This window comes from Stegostoma tigrinum, chromosome 11, assembly GCF_030684315.1.
Source record: "Stegostoma tigrinum isolate sSteTig4 chromosome 11, sSteTig4.hap1, whole genome shotgun sequence".
Lineage (NCBI taxonomy): Eukaryota > Metazoa > Chordata > Chondrichthyes > Orectolobiformes > Stegostomatidae > Stegostoma > Stegostoma tigrinum.
The window spans coordinates 85,963,096-85,986,899 of record NC_081364.1 but is presented as its reverse complement, the minus strand read 5'-3'; positions in this window follow the sequence as shown (position 1 = coordinate 85,986,899).

Sequence of the window (23,804 nt, the reverse complement as noted above, 5' to 3'; positions counted from 1 at the left end):
CTTCAGGTGACAGCCACAAAAATAAAAAAAACCCTGTAGACACTGCAAATGCATCCTTGCTAATGTCTGGGGACTCATGTCAAAATTGGGAGAGCCATCCCACAGACCAGTCAAGCAACAATGTGACATAACCAAGCCTCATGGTGTCAGATCAGACTTTGACACAGAAATTTCTGGCTGAATCATCTCCCTGAACTGGTGGATCAGCGTTCCTCCACATTGAGCCGCACTTGGAGGAAGCACTGAGAGAGTGGGAAAGATGGAGAATATATACAGTGTGGTTCATTTCAAAATCAGCAACAAAAGAGAATCAGCAGCTGCACTGCTGTTTGAGATGGTTAGGTGTGAAAGCACATAGCTGCTGGGGCTGGGGCAGCAACTGCTGGGAAAGGGCTGACTAAGAGGGAGAAACGTACTGGACCTCATCTTCACCAATCTGCCGGATGCTTGTACATGGATCCATGACTGTATCAGTGACAGTGACTCCTGCACACACTATTTCAAGAGATGAAGTTCTACTTTTTACATTGGAATTACCCTCCATCATGTATATGACACTATTACTGTCATAAATGGGCTAGATTTCAAATAAATGTAGCAACTTAACGCTGGGCTGTGTGAGGTGATATGGGTCACCAACAACAGCAGAATTTTACTCCAGGACGATTTTGAATAGCATTACCCAGCATATCCCACACTTCATTACGACTATCAAGCCAGGGATCAACCCTTGTTCAGTGAATAACACAGGAGAGGCTGCCAATAGCAGAAGCAACCCTATTTAAAAATGAAGAGAAGACGACTTCCTCAGCAAATGGGACAAACAGAAAATGATCAACAGATGAAAATGAACCCAGAACCAACGAATCAGACCTAATCTCTGCAATGCTGTGACATCCAGTCCTGAAAGGTTTTGTACAATCAAAGAACTCACTGGAGGAGGAGGTGGAGGAGGCTCCACAAATATCATCTTCTTCAATGATGGAAGAGCCCAGCAGAAAATGTAATAAAAACAGAAATTGCTGGAAAAACTCAGTGAAGAAAACAAAATAGAGTGATTGTATCGGGTCCAGCGTCCCTTCCTTAGAAGAGGTTAAAAGACAAGGCCAAAACACTCACAACAATGTTCAGACAGAAGTGTCGATGAAATGGTCTGTTTCACTCTCCTCCAAAGATTCCTAGCATTACACGAGGCAGTCTTCAACTAATTCCGTTCATTTTCTGTGACATGACCAAATAGCTGGAGGGACTGGATAATACAAAGGCTGATCCACCAGCTAAGGGGGGCAATTCAGCAGGAGGTTTCCTCGTCAAAGTTTGATCTGACACCCTGGCATTGTTATCATGAAAAACAATTGTGTGGAAATATTAGCACATATATTAATACAAGGGGAAAATAATTGTATGTCTTTAAAGTCCTTGCACTTCATAATTGTTTGATCTCGAGTGTGGCAACAAGCGTGATCATTTCAAAGTCCCTCACTGTGATTTGTGCACTGTTTGCTCATATTTTTTATCATAAAATTGAACTGAATAAATGGGTAGATGTGTGCTTTTTGAACAATCAGCAAGTGGTTATTATCGAAGGATGGTTGCATTCAGTGATGTGACTTTGCTATTAACAGTTAGAATGCTGAGAACAATTCCATAGAAATTTATATTTCCAGTCATGCGCAAGGATGTTGGTCTGGGAAAATGCCGACCATCATTGTCACTGCACAAGTCAGTTTGGACACTGACGTGTGGAGCTGACATGCACTGGATATTGTTAATAAGGGATTCAATGAAATGTGACGCATGCTGCAGGAGTGCGTCACCTTTATAACACCATCATTCAGGATCGGGTCAAAGATGCATAATTACAGGGGTTAGTTGGCACATCAGAAGTCATCAACAGGGATAAACTTATGAGGTGTGGTTTTTGGCAGGACATTTTTCACCAATGTTAAACTGCATTTGGACCAGTACTGAGTCTGGCGCGAGTTCATTGGCCAAGCTGCCCCATGCACTTCCTTGTTGTTCAGGGGTGCCTCTAAAGTTCTGTTGTGAGCCATTCTGTGAATACCAGTCCAAGCCAGGTTTAGTTACTCTTGGGACAGATTTAGGAGGTGGCCAGTGTTTTGAAAGTAGTGGTGAGGCTCGGTAACACAGCAGCTGAGAATTCAGTGTTTTTGGTTAAGTTTATTTTTCACAAATTTGCTGACTGCAAGATGATGTGTTCACTGACCTGAACGTGATTCAACTGTTCACCACAGTCACGAAATTCTGCAAAATTAGGTGTGTGCTCTGGTAGCTTAATTATTGTTACTTCAGTTGTTTCCAAATGAAAAAAAAACATTGTGTTTGGTTTATTTTAAACATATAAGAAGTAAAGTGATATTAACTCTTTGCTGTACGAAATGTAAATTTGGGCTGCATTACATTTTCATGGACGAATTAAGCAACAGTCAGACATTGACTGTAGAGCAGGATTCTGTGAACAGGATTATTTCCCAGGCACAATCATCACCCTCTCTGCTAGTTCCTGTCCATTTGACCAGACAGAACCAGGCAGAGGGGACAGCGACTTGGTATCTAGTCACTACAGTGCTCAGCATTGATGTCTGAAAGTAATTGATTGAAAACGATGCGGAGTGTAACCTCAATGTCATGCCATGTTCCTGATGTCACTGGGGTCACACTCATCTAGCAAAGTCTTACCTTTCTGAGGTTTCAGACTCAGCTATGAAAAAAAATCTTGATATTGTAAGTAGGACATTTTTATCCATTGATTTTGGCAGGCACGAGCAGGGGCAGACTTTATTTGTCATCACCAATAGACCTGCAGAAGGTGACACAGAGCTGCCTTCCTGAAACTCTTCTCATCCAAGTGATGCAGATGTATGCATTGAGCTGTTTGTAAGGAGATACCAAGGATTTTTTTTTACCATATTATTGTGAAGGAACAACAATTTATTCCCTCTCCAGGATGACATGTAACTTGAATAACAACTTAAAGAGACTGGGTTTCCCATTGCTCACTCAACGACATTCCCAGTGCAGGATTCTCTTCAATTCTCATTGGTCACAGTTTTTTCTTCAGGGCACTTGATGCCGAAATGAGTCAAGTAAAGCTGGTGGCATGGGGCGTTACTCTGATCTCAGTTTGAGTGACATTGGAACATCAGCTGAAACAATAAAGAGCGAAAGTACAGAACACAGTATTTTTGAATAATGTGCTCACTACCTCATAATATTCCAAAGAAGTTTTAGGCACAGACTTCCGATTCTATCAGGTGACATTTGTCTTATTCTTGATTAGGCTGTTTGGTTAAATGCCCTGTCAGAGGGCAAGAACGAAGCTTCACTCTGTTCGACTGTGAACAAAACTATCCCATTTCCAGCGCATCAGACAGTGGCAAGCATACACTGCTGTCTGCTCCTAGTGGGCATTGAGCATTTCAACCTCATCATTCACTGATGACCAATAGCAACATGGAAATCAGCAACTTCTATCATCCTAGTTGGAGGATAAAAAAGGAAAGAGAGGTTGGGGAGCTGGGAGAAACCAAGACAGAGGAATGACATGCAGTGGGGGTGGTAGAAGCGGAGCGTGAAGGGAGACGGTCAGTGGAAGGGTATGTAGCAGCAGAAGGGGCAGTGCAATGGAAGCAGAAGTGTAAGGAAGGTGGAAGAGGACTGGCAGGTGAAGTATGAGTGACCATGAAAAGCATGTATTTCAAGAAGAAAGATTGATGTGGGATCAAACATTGCTGTTCATGAAAATTGGGTTCTGATTCCTTTGAAAATATTTCTCATGTTTCTTTTCCAATGCTTGATTCTTGTTCATATTTTACACTGTCTCGGTATTTCTGTATTTCCATCAAGTGCAGATGAAATGTTATTCTCTCCACTCCCTGCATCCCCCAGCACTCCCTTGCAATGTCTTAACATTTTTTTCAAGGTAGACATGAGAATATGGTTTGATTGCCTACAATGTGTCTGTACTGTAGAATTTAATTGTATCTTTCTCCCCATTACTCTAGCTCTCTCACACAATCTTCAAGAATGAGGCTATGTCCATGCTGCAGTTGAAAAAAATTCCTTCAGCTCTGACTATTTCAGGGACTGTTACGAAAACACGCTCCGGGTCCAGGTAAAATATGAAAGTTTCAGGGAAAAATATCAAAACCTAGCCCAGCATTAATGATGTTAAAGCCTTAAGAATATAGCATGCAGAGGGGCAGAATTTAAGAGGAGAATTCAACTCCATGTCCAAAATAATATTTGTGTTTCCCTCATCAAAGAACTCAACTGTATCACACTGTAAATTCACCAAAATAATAGAATCAAGAGACTGAAATTATATATTCTTCCCCTGTGAATAACAGCTGGAGAACAGGAAGAAAATCAAGGTTTTGTGTGATATTTTTAAATAATAGACAATAGACAATAGGCGCTGGAGTAGGCCATTCAGCCCTTCGAGCCAAAACCACCATTCATTCTGATCATGGCTGATCATCCACAATCAGTATCCTGTTCCTGCCTTATCTCCATAACACTTGATTCTACCAGCTTTAAGAGCTCTATCCACCTCTTTCTTGAACGTATCTGGAGCGTTGGCCTCCACTGTCTTCTGGGCCGGAGCATTCCATATATCCACCACTCTCTGGGTGAAGAGGTTTTTCCTCAGCTCTGTTCTAAATGGCCTTCCCCTTATTTTGAAACTGTGTCCTCTGGTCCTGGACTCACCCATCAGCGGAAACATGCTTCCTGCCTCCAGAGTGTCCAATCCCTTAATAATCTTATTATGTCTCAATCAGATCCCCTTTCATCCTTCTAAACTCAAGTGTATACAAGCCCATTCGCTCCAATCTTTGAACATATGATAGACCCGCCATTCCGGGAATTGACCTCGTGAACCTACGCTGCACTCTCTCAATAGCAAGAATGTCCTTCCTCAAATTTGGAGACCAAAACAGCACACAATATTCCAGGTGCGGTCTCAGCAGGGCCCTGTACAGCTGCAGAAGGACCTATTTGCTCCTGTACTCAATTCCTCTTGTTATGAAGGCCAGCATGCCATCAGCTTTCTTCACTATCTGCTGTACCTGCATGCTTGATGATGATGAGAATGTGGGAGATGGTGGATGGAGAGGATATGATAAATAATTTTGTGGATGAAAGATTAGCCGGGTGTTTCACAGTGAGGAGGACAGGGCGATATAAACAGGCTGTTCAGGTGGCCAGAACAGTGTGATGAAATTTAACACTGATAAATGTGAGTTAATGCACTTCAGAAGTAGCAAGGCAAGAAAATACCCAAACTGTGAAGAGAGAATAGATTTGTTCACCATTATCTTTGGAGCAGAGCAAGTTGAGGGGGGAGCCTGATCGATGTGTGTAAGAGCATGAGAGGTACGGACAGGGTGAACAGACAGCAGCTGTTCACCTTCCACGAAGGGTCAAGAACAAGGGGCACACTTTTAAAGTGAAAGGTAAGAGGCTGAGAAAGGATTTGTGCAATTTGCGTTGAATCCAGAAGGTGGTACGTGTCTGGAATGCACTGCTTAGGAGGGTGGCTGAGGCAGGTAACATCACACACTTTAAAAAGCACTTGGATCAGCACCTGGTGGGGCAGTCTCAATGGGCCTTTTCTCAGTTGTACGATTCCATGTGGTGGCAGCCATAAAAGCTCTGATGTATTCCGAAGTACCAGCCAACGGCACTTGTTTTTCAGTTTCATCAGCTGTGCTCAGTAAATGGTTATTTTACAAATCAGCATCATCTCATGCAGTATTGGCACTAACTCAACCCAACACATCCCAGCTATGTCTGAAAGCATCCCGGAAGTTTCAAATGGTCAGTGCGAGATTATTCCAGCTGTTTGCCACTATCACTTTAACTAAACCAATGGCATGGATACAGCTTTTCCTTCATTATAACAAATACTTTTAGTCGTAAGGGTGTCATTTCTCAAAAGAAGAATAAGCTCCTTCCTCCCACGTACGCACTTTGAGAATGGACATGTTTTCCTGTCAGTTGCGAACTCCCGTTCCCCTCCAGCGCTCAGGAACTCGTTGACCGTTTCAGTGATCTGGTTTCATGTTCCTGTGAGTCGAAGTTGCACTTCGAAGACAATATTTCTGTTTTTGCCAGGATTGTGAATGAGTAAAAAATAACAGACCATTCCTGACAGGGAGGAAAATAGTATCTCTCAGCACGGTTTCACAATCCTCAGTTCCTGTAGCAGTCGATAACTTTCTTCCAAAATATGTGGACACCATTCAGGTTTTGTGGATGAATGTCGAACAAGAATAGTTCTTGAAAACTGCTGGACAGTTGTCATATCCAACACGAGGCAATCCAAAAGCTTTTCTTTGATTTTCAGAATGAAGATCAACTTCCAACGAAAAATATCCTGTGTGCAACTGCTGATCAGAAATTCAACTGGCGCAGCCATGTAAATGAGCATATCTGATGCTGGAAATTTGTAGCGAGTAACTCACCTCCTAAAGCTCTCCAAAGCCTTTCCACTACCTACAAGGATCCAGGCAGGAGTGTGATGGAAGATCCTCAGGTACTGGATGAGCACAGCTGCACAAACTCTACCGAGGAAAACGTAAGCGGCTTGTTTAACACTCTACCCCTATCCAGTAATGCTCACTGCCAGCAACACTGACACACAAGATACACTGCTGAGACTTCCTCCCAACAACACGATGTATGCACCAACACCAAATCACAAAGCCGTTGAGTTATAATGAACGGAAACAGACTTTCAGCTCAGCTCCTCCATGCCAACCACATAACATTCACTGGGTGTGTGCATCACTGGCTGGGCCCATCACTAATTATCCCGAAGGGAGGTAAAAGTCAACAATATGGTAGTAGGCATGGAATCACATGCAGGCCAGGCCAACTAAGGAAGGCAGGTTCCTTTCTGACAGGACATTTGTGAGCCACTTGGGTTTTTCCTGACAGTTGGTTCATGGCCGGTATTGGTCTATTAATTCTCAATTTGAATTCAAACTCCACCATTTGGCACAGCAGGATTTGAACCCAGGTCCCCAGAACATTGTCTGAATCACTTAATTGAATGTCCAGTGATAATACCACTCGAACACTGCCTCCCCAAATACTTCAAAGAGCGACGAACTTGTGCAGGATGATATGTCCAAGGTTTTGTCTTCATGTCGTCACTGACTTCCTTGTCAATCCATGGATGATTTTTTTCACCTTCATACAATTCCTCTTCCTCCCAGACAAGTACTTTAATGGGGAGGTAATAAGCATTTTCCTAAATATTTGCCTGTATTCTTCAGCTGTCCAGTCCTTTAATGTTTTTGCCCAGTCTACTCAGGACGTCTCCCTCCACAGACCTGTACTGTTATCTTTGCGAAACCTCAAAGCTCTTGCGTGAAACTCGTGTGTTTCGGCTTTCAGTCAGAATTTGCAGCTCTCGCATGTTGTGGTTACTCCTCCAAGAATGTCCTTAACGACAAGACCATTTATCAATGCTTCCTTGTTACATAATACCAAATCTAAAGTAACCAGCCCTCTGGTTGTTCCTATGACATGTTGCTGTAAGAAACAATCCCTCATACAATTGTTCTTTGAGGCGATCCATGCCAAATTGAATCATCCCATCAATATGCATATTCAAACCACCCAGAATTACTATTGTGTTCTTCTCACAAACACTTAATTGATCTGCATTTAGAAAGACTAGATCAGGGATAGTCAGGATGACTTTTTTCGAGGGAAGTCTCATTTTGATTGATTTCTATCAACATGATCATTTATATGTTTTTTTTTCAGCAAGGACTGTTGACAAAGTCCCACATGAAAAACTGACAAAGAAAGTTAAACACAATCGTATCAATGCTAATTTGGAAGTCACATTCAAAATTGTCTTAATGGCAGGAGACAGGGGATGGTGTTGGAAGGCTATTTATATCACTGAAGATCAGGTCCTTGATGAAACCATATCTCAAACATTGTGCAGTGTTGTGTGCAGTTTTGGTCTCCTTACCCCATTACGGATAAACCTGATATCGAGGGAGCGCAGCAAAGGATCCCCAGACTGATCTCTGGGATGGCAGCCTTATTGTTTGAGCTGAGTTCGAGTCAACTGGGCTGAAATTCCATAAGGTTTAGGAAAATGAGTGAAGATCTCATTGTAATAAATAAAACTCCCACAGAGTGAGACAGTTTGGAAGCAGGGAGAATAATGCCCTTGGTTGGGGTATCTAAAGTAAGGGTCATAATGTCAGGTACAGGTAAGCTACTGTACAATGATATGAGCATGAATGCCTGCACATAGAGACTGGTGAACCTTCGGAACACTCTGACACACAAGGCTGCAGAAGCCAGGCACTGAATACAAATAAGGATCTCTTGACACTAAATGGATGGGCAGAGAACAGGCATATGAGATATAGGATCAGCATCATTATGTTGAGTGGTGGAGAAAAATCAATGGGCTGAAGGAACGACGACAGTTCCTATTTTATATTTATCTGTTTTCTAATGATTAATCACTTCCAGGGCTATGTGCACTGTGTGGAAGAAAAGCATTGGAGAGATGTTCAGCCATCAACTAGATTGGGGGACACTAAATCGGTTGAATGGCCTTCTCCTTTCCTGATATTTCTGTACCGCCCATGGGAAAGCTCTTTAAATGTTCTCACAAGCTGTCAGATATCAGGAAGGAGGCCTGTGTATGTTTAACTCAACAGTGTTTCTTTGTCCCTTTTCCAATACCGCGGCTGGGTGTTCCATCCGATTTTATCCTTTAAGACATCAGAGCAGTTTGATACAATTGAGTGTCTTACTTGGCTGTTCCAGAGAACATTGAAGTGTTCATCACATGTCTGTGTGTCTGGAGAGGCTTTTCGGCCAGATTACGACAGCGCGGTCGATTTTCGTCCTGAAAGTGTGTTGGTGAAGCAAATTGATGTTTCCAATCGTCATTGGCTTCGAGGTCACTTTTACTGACACCAGATTTGAGACTTCGATATTTTATTAATTGTTTTTAACATCCCTCAGCTGCCAAAGCATTAGCCTGGTCTGGATTAGAAATCCAATGATATTTCCAAAACAGCACCAGCTCCACATGGGGAACTATCAGAAACCACACCGAGTAGGATATTTCTGTGCTGCTTGACAGCTCTGTCAAAAGCAACTTCCAACAATTTGACAGTCGCAGTGAGGCTAAGGGCACAGCTGTCAGTCAGATTGCAATTGTGGTCCTCTTAGGAAACTGGGCATAGCTGATAAATTTTCCACATTGCCAGGCAGATGTCAGAGTTGGGGCTGGAATGAAGCAGCTTCCCACAGAGGCATGGCGTGCTGTGCAGCACAAGCCTTCAGACCTGTTGTAGGAACGGCATCAGGGCCAGTTATCCTTTATGTATTTTTACTTCATTGTTATCTTTTTCTTGGTATCACATGCAGCGAAGCTCATTGGTTGAAGACTGGTTTCTGTGATTTTGTGCACATCACGATGACGGTGAGGTGAATCATCAACTCGATACTCCTGGCTGAGAATGGTGTGGATACTACATTTTTGAAGTTGCACTGATGTGCAGGGCTGTTCCATCAGTTACATTGGGGATATCTCTGGAACCCTCTCCTCCAGGGAGTTGTGTAACTGACCACGTAGATGGCTTGAAAGGCCTCTGCTTCATCCTCTCCTACAGGCCCTACCAGTCCCGTTCCACTAACACCCTTATCTATCTAACCAAATGCATCCTTACCCTTAACAACCTCCCCTTAACACTTCCTATGAACAAAAGTGGGGAGCCATAGGTACCCACATGGGTCCAAGCTATGCCTGCCTCTTTGTTGGGTACGTGGAAAAGTCCCTCTTCCAAGCCTACCCTGGCCCTATTCCCCACCTCTTCCTCCATTACATCAATGCCTGTGTCAGTGCCACATCGTGCTCCCGCAAGGAGATTGAACGATTCATCCACTTTACTAACACCTTTCACCCCAACCTGCAGTTCACCTGGACCATCACTGATACCTCTCTCTCCTTCCTGGACCTCAGTCTCCATCTCTGGTAACCGTCTGTAAACTGATATCTATTTCAAGCCCACCGACTCCCACAGCTACCTCGATGACACCTCAGCTCATCCACCTTCCTGCAAGAATGCTAGCCCATATTCCCAATTCCTTCACCTCCACCACATCTGCTCCCAAGATGAGGCGTTGAACTCCCGGACAATGCAGATGTCTTCATTTTCCATGGACTGCAATTTCACTCTGACAGTGGTCGAAAATGACCCTGACCGCATCTCTTGCATTTGTCACACCTCAGCCCTCACACCCCCTCCAAACAAAGACAAAATTCCTCTTGTCGTCACGTATCACCCCATCATATCCGGATCCAAAACATCATTCTTGGCCACTTCTGCTACCTGCAATCTGACCCCCACAACCAAGGATATATTTCCCTCCCCGTCCTTATCTGCCTTCCAGAAGGACCGTAGTCTCCATGATTCCCTTGTCCACTCCACATTCCCCATTAGTCCCACCACCACTGGGACATTTCCCTGCAACCGCAGGAATTGCTTCACCCACCCTTCCACCTCCCTCATCACCTCCTTCCCAGGCCCCAAGAAAACCTTCCACATTAAATAGGTAGTCACCTGTATAACCACTAATGTGGTCTCTTGTATCTGCTTTTTCAGATGTGGCCTCCTCTACATCGTGAAAACCAAAAGGATGCTTGGAGACTGATTTGTGGAGCACCTACACTCCCAGCTCACTGACCAACCCCCACCTCTACTAGCCTCATCCCCGCCTCCTCACCATGTCCGTATTCCCTCTCACCTACCCGCACCTCCCACCTCACTGAACAACCCCTAACCCCTACTTCCCACCTACACTCACGTCACATCAATGAGCTTCATCCCTGCATCCTCGACCTGTCCGTGTTCCCTCCCATCTTCCTGCCTCTCCTTCCTCACTGACCAACACTCGTCACATCTCACGACCTACACGCACCCTTACTGGCTTCAATGCCACCTCCTTGACTTGACTGTCCTCTCTCCACCTATCTGCTCCACTATCTAACTTCTAATATCTCCTCCCCCTCTCTCTATTTATTTCAGAATCCTCCTCCCCTCCCGTATCTCTGAAGAAGGGTCCAGACCTGAAACATTAGCTTTCCTGTTCCTCTGATGGTGCCTGGCCTGCTGTGTTCATCCAAATCCACACCTTGTTATCTCAGACTCCAGCAGCGACAGTTCCTGCTGCCCCCACCACCATTCATGACTAGTTATGGCATGATAGTTGGTCTGTTGGCCTTGTAATCTTTTTGCCCTGTCAGTAATGTGTTCGTTCTGCTGTCTGTAATGCAAGCAGTCGAATGTGGTAGCGACAACGGGTTGCCAACAGTTTCAGGTACGCATGGTTCTAACCCCGGCATGTCTTCCTGCACTTGTCACTGAATAATTAATCAGCTTCATGGGAACCATAGACTGAGGGATTATCCGGGACAAAGAGTCACAGATTCTGGTGGAATACAATTCTGCTTCTGCTGCTGCTGCTGTGGTTTCCATCACCACATGGATGCCCAGTTTTGAGCTGCAATAAGTGCAATATAATGTCCCCCTGGTTCAGACTGAGTCCCCATCGCCCGTCTCCACAGTGACCTATTGTGTTTTCTGATGTGATAACACTTCCATTGTCATTCTTCTGAGGGCCTTTCCATGGTGTCGCGCCTCCAATTTGTCACATTCCTCAAAATCTCCCTTCTAGTAGGGACATCTTTGGGCAGTGCAGTGGCTCAGGGATTAGCACTACTGCTTCACAGCATCTGGGATGTAGGTTTGATTCTACTCTTGGGTGACGGTGTGTGTGGAGTTTGCATATTCTCCCCCGTGTCTGGGTGGACTTCCTCAAGGTACTCTGGTTTCCTCCCACAGACCAAAGAAATGCGGGCTAGGTGAATTGGCCATGCTCATGCCCATCATGTTGAGGGATGTGTAAATCAGGTGGGTAATAGGGGGATTGGTCTGGATGGGATGCTCTGAACATCGGTGTGGACTTGTTAGGCTGGAGGACATGTATCCACACTGTAGGAAGGTTTTTAAAGTGAATGTTTCTCTCAGATCATGATTAAGAGCTCTGTAGTACCAATGATGCCAGCGTTATGTCGTTTGGAACTAATGCATTTGTGAACCTTGTGCTGCCATTCACTTCTCAGTGAATGGGGATCCATGTCGGACAGGGTGTTTGGGCAGCTTTGACACACATTTTTGGAATTTATTTGAAAACACAAATTGCTGAAGAATCTAAGCATTTCTGGCAGCATCTGTAGAGTGAAAGCAACGTTAAGCTGTTGGATCCTGTGTAACAAAGTGTGAAGCTGGATGAACAAAGCAGGCCAAGCAGCATCTCAGGAGCACAAAAGCTGATGTTTCGGGCCAGGACCCTTGATGCCTGTTCAAAGGTCCCAGTTTCTCCAGCAACTTTTCTTCTTGTTTCAGATTTCCAGCATGCATGGTTCTTTGTTTTGTTGAAAATTCAGTCAGTGACGATTCATTTCTGGAGAACCTCAGCAGGTCTGGAGCATCTGTGGAGACAGAGAAGCAGAGTTATGGTTTCAAGTCCAGCGATACCCTTCTTCCCAACTGAAACGGGTTGGAAAATTATCTTTTTAATCCCTTGACAGAGGTAGAGGAGGGGTGAAAGAAAACAAAGGGTGTGGGGGTGCAGTGCAAGATACAAAGATGCTTTTAATTGTGGTGAAAGAGAAACAGATGTACAATGGGAGTAAATAAAGGTGTGAATTGGGGAGATGGATTCTTTCTATTGAGTGCAATGTTAACAAGACACAAACAAGACAAGGCCACATCGCCTGCATCACATTGTGTTCACTCTGTCTCTTAATAACTCTGAATATCTTGAGCATATATGAACAACCTTATCTATCTGCACACATACGCTGATTAAACAGTATATATGAAATCATTTCTCCTCCATTCCATTTCAAACTACTGTGTTTTGTTAATATTGTCAGTCACCATTCCTTCAGCCAAATTTATTCTGTTTCTTTCTCTGTGTTTTATTTTATGCCGTCTATGAGGAAGAAATTGGCTACTGGGCGATATCACGTTAGTCCTGTCCAGTCTGCACAGCCACTGTCTCCTCTCCCTTACTGTTTCTTAATCAATCACATAGATATTGTCTCTGACCCTTTACTCCTAATAAGCAAAGCAGTTACCAATGTAACGTTTACTTTTGGGATAAGGCCAAAAAATCGGAAAAGAAAAGCTGTATAAACTGCAAAAAAAAAGATGTTTGCAACTTCAGGAGCAAATTATTCAAAGTGTTGCGTTAAAAATAAAATGTTACCTTGTTAGGGCAGTGAGAGGAAAGTTCGGCAACATCCACATTTCTTGTCTTTCTCCAGGCAGTTGTGGCCAGAGACCGTTTTTAGTTTGGCAGTTGTTGTAGTGGAGCAGGCTTCAATGTAGTTGCAAGCTCTCGAATGGCTCCTCAGAAAACGGTTACATATGGCATTGCATGCAGAAAACACAGCAGAATCATTGAGCCTGTGCAGAGAAAAGCATCACCTTTCTCCTTTATCTCTATCATTGTGAGAGTAATTGGAGATGGGCACTCAGACCGATAGCAGGCAATGTCAGCATCCCACCCAGACCAGGTATTGTTGTTCCATTAAAAGTGTCAGAGTGGAAGGGGTTAACTGGAGCTGTTTGTTCCGTGACTTGAATTAATGTCAGTCTCCATGGATACTAACTGTGTCATTGGAGGGTTTCCCGCTTCTATTAGTAAGGGGTTTCTTCCAATGCGTTACCCCACAGTATCAGTAGCTGTGTCATCCTCAAAACGATTGGGATCAGCAGCTCCAGAGAGAGGGAGAGATCAGAATCTGTGAAGAGCAGATTGGGATGATCCAATCATGGATCAGAATCTCAGAACCACACACGGGAATGTGACAACAATGTACCAGAATCTGAGCAGAATATATTGGAATGTTCCAACAATGGACAGGAGTTTATCCGATGGCCTTTACTGGTTTCCTATTGATGGGGTATCATTAACATGGCGGATATACAGCGTACTGATGATTATTCAAGCGGGTTACTATCCCATCCTCGCTATTGTTGGTGTTCCTGGTAAGTGTCTCTGTCTCTGACCAATCATTTAATCTGTAAAACTTTGTGAACAGCATCTCAATTTCTATGATCTATGTTTGACAAAGATGGAAACTATCGTATTCACTTTCCATAACAACCTCAATTCTTATTCCATGGCTTTTAACACCTTCACTTAGAAACACCCGAGGAGGAACAAAAGTGTTCATAACCAGCAATGGCCCATTTTGTCCTGCTCTGTTTTATATCACAATATTACCTTTATCACCAATAATATTCCCAGCCTTCACTTCTTATTCAATGCTCTTTCTGAATAAACTAAAATCTTTCCAGTTGCAGTTCTCGTCTGGCCACACTTGCAGCTTTGATTAATAATACTTTGATAAATAATACTTAATAATACTTAGATTGTATACATATTCTTATCTCTACTTGGACCTATGCCAGTTGCAAAGTGTGAAGACAATGTTATTCGAAAAAGAGGTGTTCACAGTTTTGTGTCACTGGTTTCAGCATAACTCAACGATGGTCATGAGTGAGTGCCCTGTTCATCATCTCCTAAGTGTAGTCCTCTGATGTATTCACTTGGTGACAGAGGCCATCTCCTTCACCTCACCCCCACTGACGCACTGCTGAGTGGAATGCATTATTTCCGTCTCCACAGAAGAAGATACAGAAAATCATCCAGAATTTCCACAGGACAGTGACTGTGAAAATGAGAAACTGTGGGAGATTCGAAACAAATAAAGAGGAATTGCTCAAAACGAATTGAACTGAAGTTTGGTACTTTGCTCTGGTCCGTTCCAGAGTATACAAGTAGGTGGCAATAGAGCTCGTGAAAGAGTTACAGGGTCATACAGCTCTTCAGTCGAACCAGACCATGTCAAATATAATCCCAAACTATCCTAGTCCCACCCGCCTGGGCTTGGGCAATATCCCTCCAAATGTTTCCTGTTCAGTTACTGATCCAAATGTCGATTAAAAATTAGATCTAAAAGAAATAATTATTGGCCCCATTCAAAATTCTAAAGATTGTGACATTTCTGGTTCCTGCAGAATGGAAAACTGCTGTTGTAACTCAGATAAAATGTGGAGTTGGAGGGAAAACAAACAAAAAAACAAAATTGGACAACTTGATTTCCGTTATGAGGAAAATATTGGAATCTTTTATGAGGACTGTAAAATTAGACACTTGGGGGATCATAATACGACTTGGTAGAATCAACTTAGATTCAGGAAAGTGAAGTCATCTTTGATAAACCTGTGGAGTTTGTGTTAATTAAAGCATCCGCAAACTGTGGATCTGCGTCCAAATTATCCCCAGAAACGTCTTACATTGCTCCTTCATAGTCTTCCCTGCTGAGGCTGTATTTCTGGTAACATTGGCCAGTTCCTCCCTCGTGTCTTTGTCGTTTCATTCCTCAATTATAATTGTGTCACATCCAAATGTGAGCAATACATTTAAACTGAAAGAGGGAGGTTTGAGAGATAAGACATGGAGAAAGGTTGGAGTATTTATTAAATTGATATATGTGATTTGTTAATGAGAGAGAGAGAAAGTGAGAGAGAATATGGATGATGAGATGTCAAAATAGAGAAAACTAGATTATCAACAGAAGTTGATGTACTTTCCTATTTGTTTTGGCAATTCCTGTGTGTTGTGATCCTTTTTCCAGTGAGTGTACGACTGAGTAATATGTATATAATAGTTGAAGCATCCACAAATGAGAACCAGTGGGAGTGGTGTGTTTGAATTTCTAGAATGCTTTGGTATGCTTGCACACAGGTGAATGAATAAAACTGGAGTCCAGGGGTAAGGGAGAATATACCACACAGATTGAGAATTGTTTAGTTGAGACCATACAGACAGTCAAGCCTTTTTTTCAGATTGAACTTTTGGTGCTGTTACTTTAGGTGTATCACATGTATCAGTGTTTGGGCCACGGTAATTTGAAAGGCATACAAACAATTTGGATGTAGCCAGCAAGACCAGACGTCTCATTTTGTAATGATTAAATGGTGGAGGGTTGGGAGGTCTTGTTGCCCAAAACGACCTACATATCCTTGATCATAGGTCACCAAAAATAGTACATATAGGGGTATCAGTAATGAAGGAAATAAAAGTTAAACTGTTCTTCATTGTGAATGATTCAGATACATAAATAAAGCCATCTTTCTGCAGTTGTAGAGCCTTGATCAGAGAGTATTTAGGATAATTGTGTACAGACTTGGTCTCCTTTGTTAGGAAAGATCTCCTTGCCACAGGCACAGTGTAAACGAGCATCGCCAGTCTAATCCCTGAGATGATGGTAACGTGAGGAAACTGACAGTTTAACCTGTAGCACTGTGAAAGAATAACAGATAATTCCATTAAAACGTACAGTTGGCAGTGAACACTTACAGCCACAAAACACATTGATATGGTGACAAATTCCAAAACATACCCATACAAATATATATAAGTTTTACATGTCGGATTACATAGAGCCCCATGTCAATTGAGAGAGCAATGCAGATTCTGAATGAAATCTCCCCACATTAATGTGTAACCCGACACTGAATGTCATGTTGTTCACAATCCCGACACTAGCCATAATACCTTACTTCTAAAACAGAATGTCATTCGAACCACATTCTGATCTTCACAGAGAACACAAGTTGGAGGATGCAACCTTGAGATTTTGAACAAAACATTAGGCTTCCTTTTCTTCTGATGAAGGTTTGAGGCCCAAAACGTTAGCTTTTGTGCTCCTAAGATGCTGCTTGGCCTGCTGTGTTCATCCAGCTCCACGCTCTGTTATCTCAGATTCTCCGGCATCTGTAGTTCCCATTATCTGTGATTAGGCTTCCCACCTCACTGCTAGAAAACCGCTTTAAAGTACCACATGTGTACCACGAGCAATGGATGCAAGATGAATAGCATGAAGCAGACTATCTGTGCAGCCCCTGCCCCATTTGCTTGTCATGCTGGAGCATCAGTTACCTCACTCTGTTTCCACGTAAGTGACTGGAGGGGCTAAATGGCCTCCTCCTGTTCATATGTCAGTGACTCAAGGGGCTGTACAGCAGGGCCAAGTGCCTCATTGGGCTTCCCCGGGTTCCTGTGTAACAGTTCGACGTGCAAACCAGTGTGACAATGCTGTAAATGATGAGGTTGTTTTGTTCTGGATTCTTTTAAGAGAGGGATTGAACAAGAGGCACAAAGTTGTCTTGTTAATAAACGTTGAGTAAACAACTTGAGAGACTTTGGTTTTTTTCACAACATCTGTCAACTATTTCACTAATGTAGCTCTGAATAAATGTAAACAGAAAGGCACCACAGGTTTCTGGGGAAGAGAATTTCTGGTTGAAATGCCCTTTTCGAATTTCTTCTCATCCATCTTATAGATTCAGAAACTCACACAGCGCAGAAACAAACACTTTGGTTCAACCTGTCCACACTGACCAGATACGTAATCTGATCTATGCCCATTTTCCAGTATTTGGCCGATATCCATCTAAACCCATCCGATACATTTACCAATCCAGGTTCCCTTTAACTGTGTAAATGCACCCGTCTCCACCACTTCTGGCTGCACTTTCTGTACGCACACCACTTTCTGCATGAAAATGTTGTCCCACGTTCCCTTCTATATCTTTCCCCTCTCACCTTCAGCATAGGCACTTTACTTTTTGACTCCTGGGAAACAGATCTTGGCTTTACAGACTATTCATGCTCCTCATGGTTGTATAAACCTCTGTAATGTCACCCCTCAATCTCCAACACTCCAGGGGAAAAAGCTGCAAACCATTTAGCGTCTCCCTCTTGCTCAAACCCTCCAATCCAGGCGTATGCTTGCCAATCTTTTCTGCTCCTCTCAAGGCTAACAACAACCTTCCTTTAGCAGAGCCAACAGAAATGTGCGCAATAGTCTAAACATGGCCTCATCGATGTCTTGTACACAAGCAACATGCCATCCCGACTCCTGCACCCAAAGCTCTGACTGATTAGGGCAAGTGTGACAAACGTGTTCTTCAGCATCCTGTCTACCTGCTACTCCACTTTCAAGCTCCTGCACCCAAGGTCTCTTTATTTGGCAACGCTCCCCAGGGCCCTAGCATTAGTTGTATAAGTCTTGCCCTGCTTCACCGTAACAAATGCAAAACCTCTCATTTGTCTAAATCAAACTCCATCAGCCACACCTTGGCCCCTTGGCCCATCTGATCAATCTCCCATTGCACTCTGACATAATCTCCACCACAGTCCACTGCACCACCTTTTGGCATCATCTGTAATCTTACTAACCATGTCTCTGATATTCACATCCAAATCCTTTATATTAATGATGGAAAGCAGGGAACTCAGCACTGATACTTGTGGCACACCGCTGGTCACAGGCCTCCAGTCTGGAAAGCAGTCCTCTGCCTTCAACCCAATTTTGAATTCAATTGTCTAGCTCCCCCTGGATCCCATGTGTCCTCCCATTAATAACCTGTCTACCATTCGGAGCATGATTGAACACCTTCCTAAAGTCCATACAGACAACATCTGCCACACAGCTTTCATCAATCTTCTTTATCACCTCTTCAAGATAATCAAGTTAGTGAGACATGTTTCCCACCGCACAAAGCCATGTTTACTATCCCTAATCAACATTTGGCTTTCCAATTGCTTGTAAATCCTAACCCTCAGAATCCCCTCCAAGAACTTACCCAGCTCTCATGTCAGCCTCACTGGTCTATGGTTCCCTGACTTGGCTGGTCATTGTTTCCATTTCCAGTACCACTCCTCCACTGGTCACAGCAAATTTTAAATGTAACCAGGTTGGTGTTGTGGTCGATGATATAGGGCTCAGACTGGGTCAGGGTTGGTGTTAGGAACAAGTCAGGCACTTTTCTTTAATCTGCTAAAAAGCATGTTTATGACCAAAGTAAAGTAACTCAAACTATGATGGAAAGAAGAATGTGAAACAGTTTGGATCTGCTAATATGTACATTCATGCTTTCTCTTTAATGGTACACACACACACACACACACACACACACACACACACACACACACACACATTTGTACGTATGTTTGATGACAAACTTAAATGTTAATTTGAAATAACTTTGTTCACATAATAGTTGAACTCCTGACAATAGGAAAAAAAAATGTGAGATTGCCCCAAATGTTATTCTGCTTCTGAATGTGTTCTGTTTGCACAAGTTGTTGGCGATGGGATTCCTTCCTGGAACAGTTAGATTTGGCTGAATTCCCTTTGCTACAGGCAGTAGGAGATTCCAGTGAATCATCGTCATGAATCTTGCACGAGTGGTAAAGATGACTGACCAATGTTTAGCTCTCATTCATTGCTGTGATGGCGTAGAAGGAATGAGACAGGGAGCAATAGGCTAAACAGGGAGGTTACATTATTTTTCCCTCTCTGAGTTGAATCACACAATAATGTTATCCGACCCTCAAACTGGAACATGTGAGGTCTCCTTGAACTTTGTCTGAACTGTATGTTTCCACCACATTACTGCTCCATATCGGTGCATCATTGCTGCTGTCGTACACAGAGCGATTTCCTTAGCAGCAAATGGGCCTGCTTGATTGAAATATATGTTTATATGTGCCTGCGTAATTTAAAAATAAAATGCTTATTGTCTTCACAATATCTCTGTTAAAATGAATGTGTCTTATTCCAAAATAAACACAGAAATTACTAGAAAAGCTCAGCAGGCTGGGAGCATCTATGAAGAGAAATCAGATTTCATGGTTCAGGACGAGTGAACCTGTTTTATTTTTTAAATGACTTCCTCAAATTTATTCTCCCCTACACGAGCAAATATCCATCAGATATTCACCAGCTACACTCTCTTCAAAATCTTATATCGTCAAGAAGAACATTTCTCGTTCTCAGGCCTGAGTTGTTTATCCTCCATAACATAATGCCTTCATCCCAGGGCAGCGTACAGAGAACCATCTTTGAAAATTTTCAAAAACAGTTGCATCTTTTTTTTCAGTTTAGGGCATCATAACTACACACAGAGCATCAAATGTGGTCTCAGCAATGCCCTGTACAGATGCAGGGGAACATGCCTAAGATCATACCCGGCACCCTTTGCAAGAACCAACATCATTCAATTCACGTTCCAAATCACTTACAACATCTTCAGAACAATATTATGTGATTTATGTGCAGGACACACAAATCCCTCTGTAGCTCCAACCTCTGCGTTCCTTCTCCCGTCATATAATTTACTGCTGTTTTATCCTTTCCCCAAAACACAAACTTCCCATAACCCACACTGTACTGTTTTATTTGCAATGCTGAAAGTTTGCTCATTATCATCCCTTGTCTACAGCCCGTTATAGATTCTCTGCCACAATTCGACATGGTATTGGACAACTGGCTGATATAAAATTGGACAAGCCCACTTATCCGGCTGATTTTAACGACAGGATGCTGTTGGCGACAAGAGAGGGAAGGCTCTGGTCCATTTCTTTTTTTCAGATTTGCCACGGGGAGGTGCCAGAGGACTGGGCAACAACTCATGTGGTTCCCTTTTACAGGAAGAATGGCAGAGATAGACCTGGCAACATTAGGCCAGTGAGTATCAGATCAGTGTTAGGGAAGCCATGGGAGAACATAGGAAAGGAGAAAATTGATCTGCATTCGGGTTTAATCAGGGATAGTCAGGGTGGCTACATCAAAGGTAAGTCATGTCTAACAAATGTGGTTGATTTTTTTTTCAAGGTGGCCATTTCAATGGTTTTCCAGTGAGGCCTTTTGCCAAAAAAAATCACATAGGAATCTTATAAAGAAAGGAGAATAACCGACCCCACCACCCAAGACATTTTTCCATCCCCACCCCTGTCTGCTTTCCGGAGAGACCACTCTCTCCGTGACTCCCTTGTTCGCTCCACACTGCCCTCCAACCCCACCACACCCGGCACCTTCCCCTGCAACCGCAGGAAATGCTACACTTGTCCCCACACCTCCCCCCTCACCCCTATCGCAGGCCCCAAGATGACATTCCACATCAAGCAGATGTTCACCTGCACATCTGCCAATGTGGTATACTGCATCCACTGTACCCGGTGCGGCTTCCTCTACATTGGGGAAACCAAGCGGAGGCTTGGGGACCGCTTTGCAGAACACCTCCACTCAGTTCGCAACAAACAACTGCACCTCCCAGTCGCAAACCATTTCCACTCCCGCTCCCATTCTCTAGATGACATGTCCATCATGGGCCTCCTGCACTGCCACAATGATGCCACCCGAAGGTTGCAGGAACAGCAACTCATATTCCGCCTGGGAACCCTGCAGCCATATGGTATCAATGTGGACTTCACCAGTTTCAAAATCTCCCCTTCCCCTACTGCATCCCTCAAGCAGCCTACTTCGTCCCCTCCCCCGACTGCACCACACAACCAGCCCAGCTCTTCCCCCCCACCCACTGCATCCCAAAACCAGTCCAACCTGTCTCTGCCTCCCTAACCGGTTCTTCCTCTCACCCATCCCTTCCTCCCACACCAAGCCGCACCCCCAGCTACCTACTAACCTCATCCCACCTCCTTGACCTGTCCATCTTCCCTGGACTGACCTATCCCCTCCCTACCTCCCCACCTATACTCTCTCCACCTATCTTCTTTACTCTCCATCTTCGGTCCGCCTCCCCCTCTCTCCCTATTTATTCCAGCTCCCTCTCCCCATCCCCCTCTCTGATGAAGGGTCTAGGCCCGAAACGTCAGCTTTTGTGCTCCTGAGATGCTGCTTGGCCTGCTGTGTTCATCCAGCCTCACATTTGATTATCTGAGAATCTAATGCTATCAAGTGTAACTTGGCAAATCACATTCAAAATTGTCTCAGTGGCAGGAGACAGAGGGTGGTGATAGATGGCTGTTTGTCTGACTGGAGACCAGGTCCTCGGTGAGATCTTATCTCGAACATTGTGCAGTGTTGTATTTAGATTTGGTCTCCATACCACATAAAGGACGAACCTGACACTGAGGGAGTGCAGTGAAGGATGACCAGACTGATGTCCGTGATGACAGGTCTGTTGTTTGAGCAGTGTTTGAATAAGCTGGGCCAAAATTCCTTGAGGTTTAGGAAAATGAGTGAAGATCTCAGTGAAATATCTCACACTCTCACAGGTGAGACAGATTGGAAACAGGGATGATAATGTCCCTGGCTGGGACGTCTAAAATAAGGGCCCACAGCATTAGGTACAGGCAGGCCACTGTGCATTGAGATGAGAATAAATGTCTGCACTCAGAGACTGGTGAACCTGGGGCATTCTCTACCATGCAAGGCTATGGAAGCAAGGCACTGATTTCAGATAAGGCTTTTTAGACACAAAATTGATGCAGAAAGGACAGTTGTATAGGATGGGTGATAGAGGATTGGCCATCATTATGTTCTATGGGGGAGAAAAATCAACGGATCGAAAGGACTACTGAAGTTCATATTTTATATTTTTTAACAAATTAATCACGTTAAGTGATATGTATAGTGCGTGGGAGAAGTGCATTGAGGAGATGTTTGGCCATGAACTAGAATGTGGGAGACTAAATAGATCCAATGGCCTACTCCTTTTCCGATGTTTCTGTGCAGTCTGTGGGAAAGCTCTGCACATGTTCTCACAAGCCCTCAGATGCAAAGGAGGTCTCTGAAGGTTTGACAGGACAGTGTTTCATTTTCCCTTTCCCAATACCGAGGCCGAGGCAGGGTGTTCTGTCCAGGTTTTTCCTTTCCGATGTCGGAGTAGTTTGATACGAGTGACTGCCTTGCATTGCTGTTTCAGACGCCATTGAAGATTTCATCACGGGCCTGGAGTTACTTTTAGGACATACCAGGAAAGCACAGTAGATTTTCATCCTGAAAGTACATTCTTGAAGCACGTTGGTTTTTACAATCGATATTGTCTTCAACACCCACTTTTACTGACATAATATTTCAAATTTCGATATTTTATTAATTGATATTAACATCCCTCGGCTGCTAAAGCATTAGCCTGGTCTGGATTAGTAATCCAGTGATATTTCCACAGCAGCACCATCTCCACATGGGGACCCATCAGAACCCACACTGAGCAGGTTATTTCTGTGCTGCCTGACAGCTCTGTCACAAACAACTTCCACCAATCCGACCGCCCTGATGAGACTGAGGGTGTGTCAGTTGGTCAGATTGTAACTATTCTCCTCTTAGGGGACTGGGCACAGCTGAGTAATTGTCCACATTGCCAGGTAGGTGTCAGAGTTGTGGCTGGAATGAAACAGCTTCCCCAGGGGCACGGCTTGTTGTGCAGCACAAGCCTTCAGTCCCATTGCAGGAACGGCGACAGGGCCAGTTACCTTCTTCGTGTCTTTAGTTTATCATCTTTTTCTTGGGATCATGTGGAGTGAATTGAATTGGTTGAAGACTGGCATCTGTGATTTGTAGGGGGTCATGCTGAGGGTGAGCTAAGTCATCCACTCAATACTTCTGGCTGAGGATGGCGCAGATACCACATCCTTGACTTTTGTACTGGTGTGGGGGGCTGTTCCATTGTTTCGGATGGGGATATTTGTGGATCCCTCTCCTCCAGTGAGTTGTTTAAATGTCAATCACCATTTATGACTGGTTGTGGCAGGACTTCTGGTCTGTTGCTGTTGCAATCACTTTGCCCTGTCTGTAATGTGTCAGTTCTGCTGTTTGGAATGCAAGCAGCCAAATCTGGCAT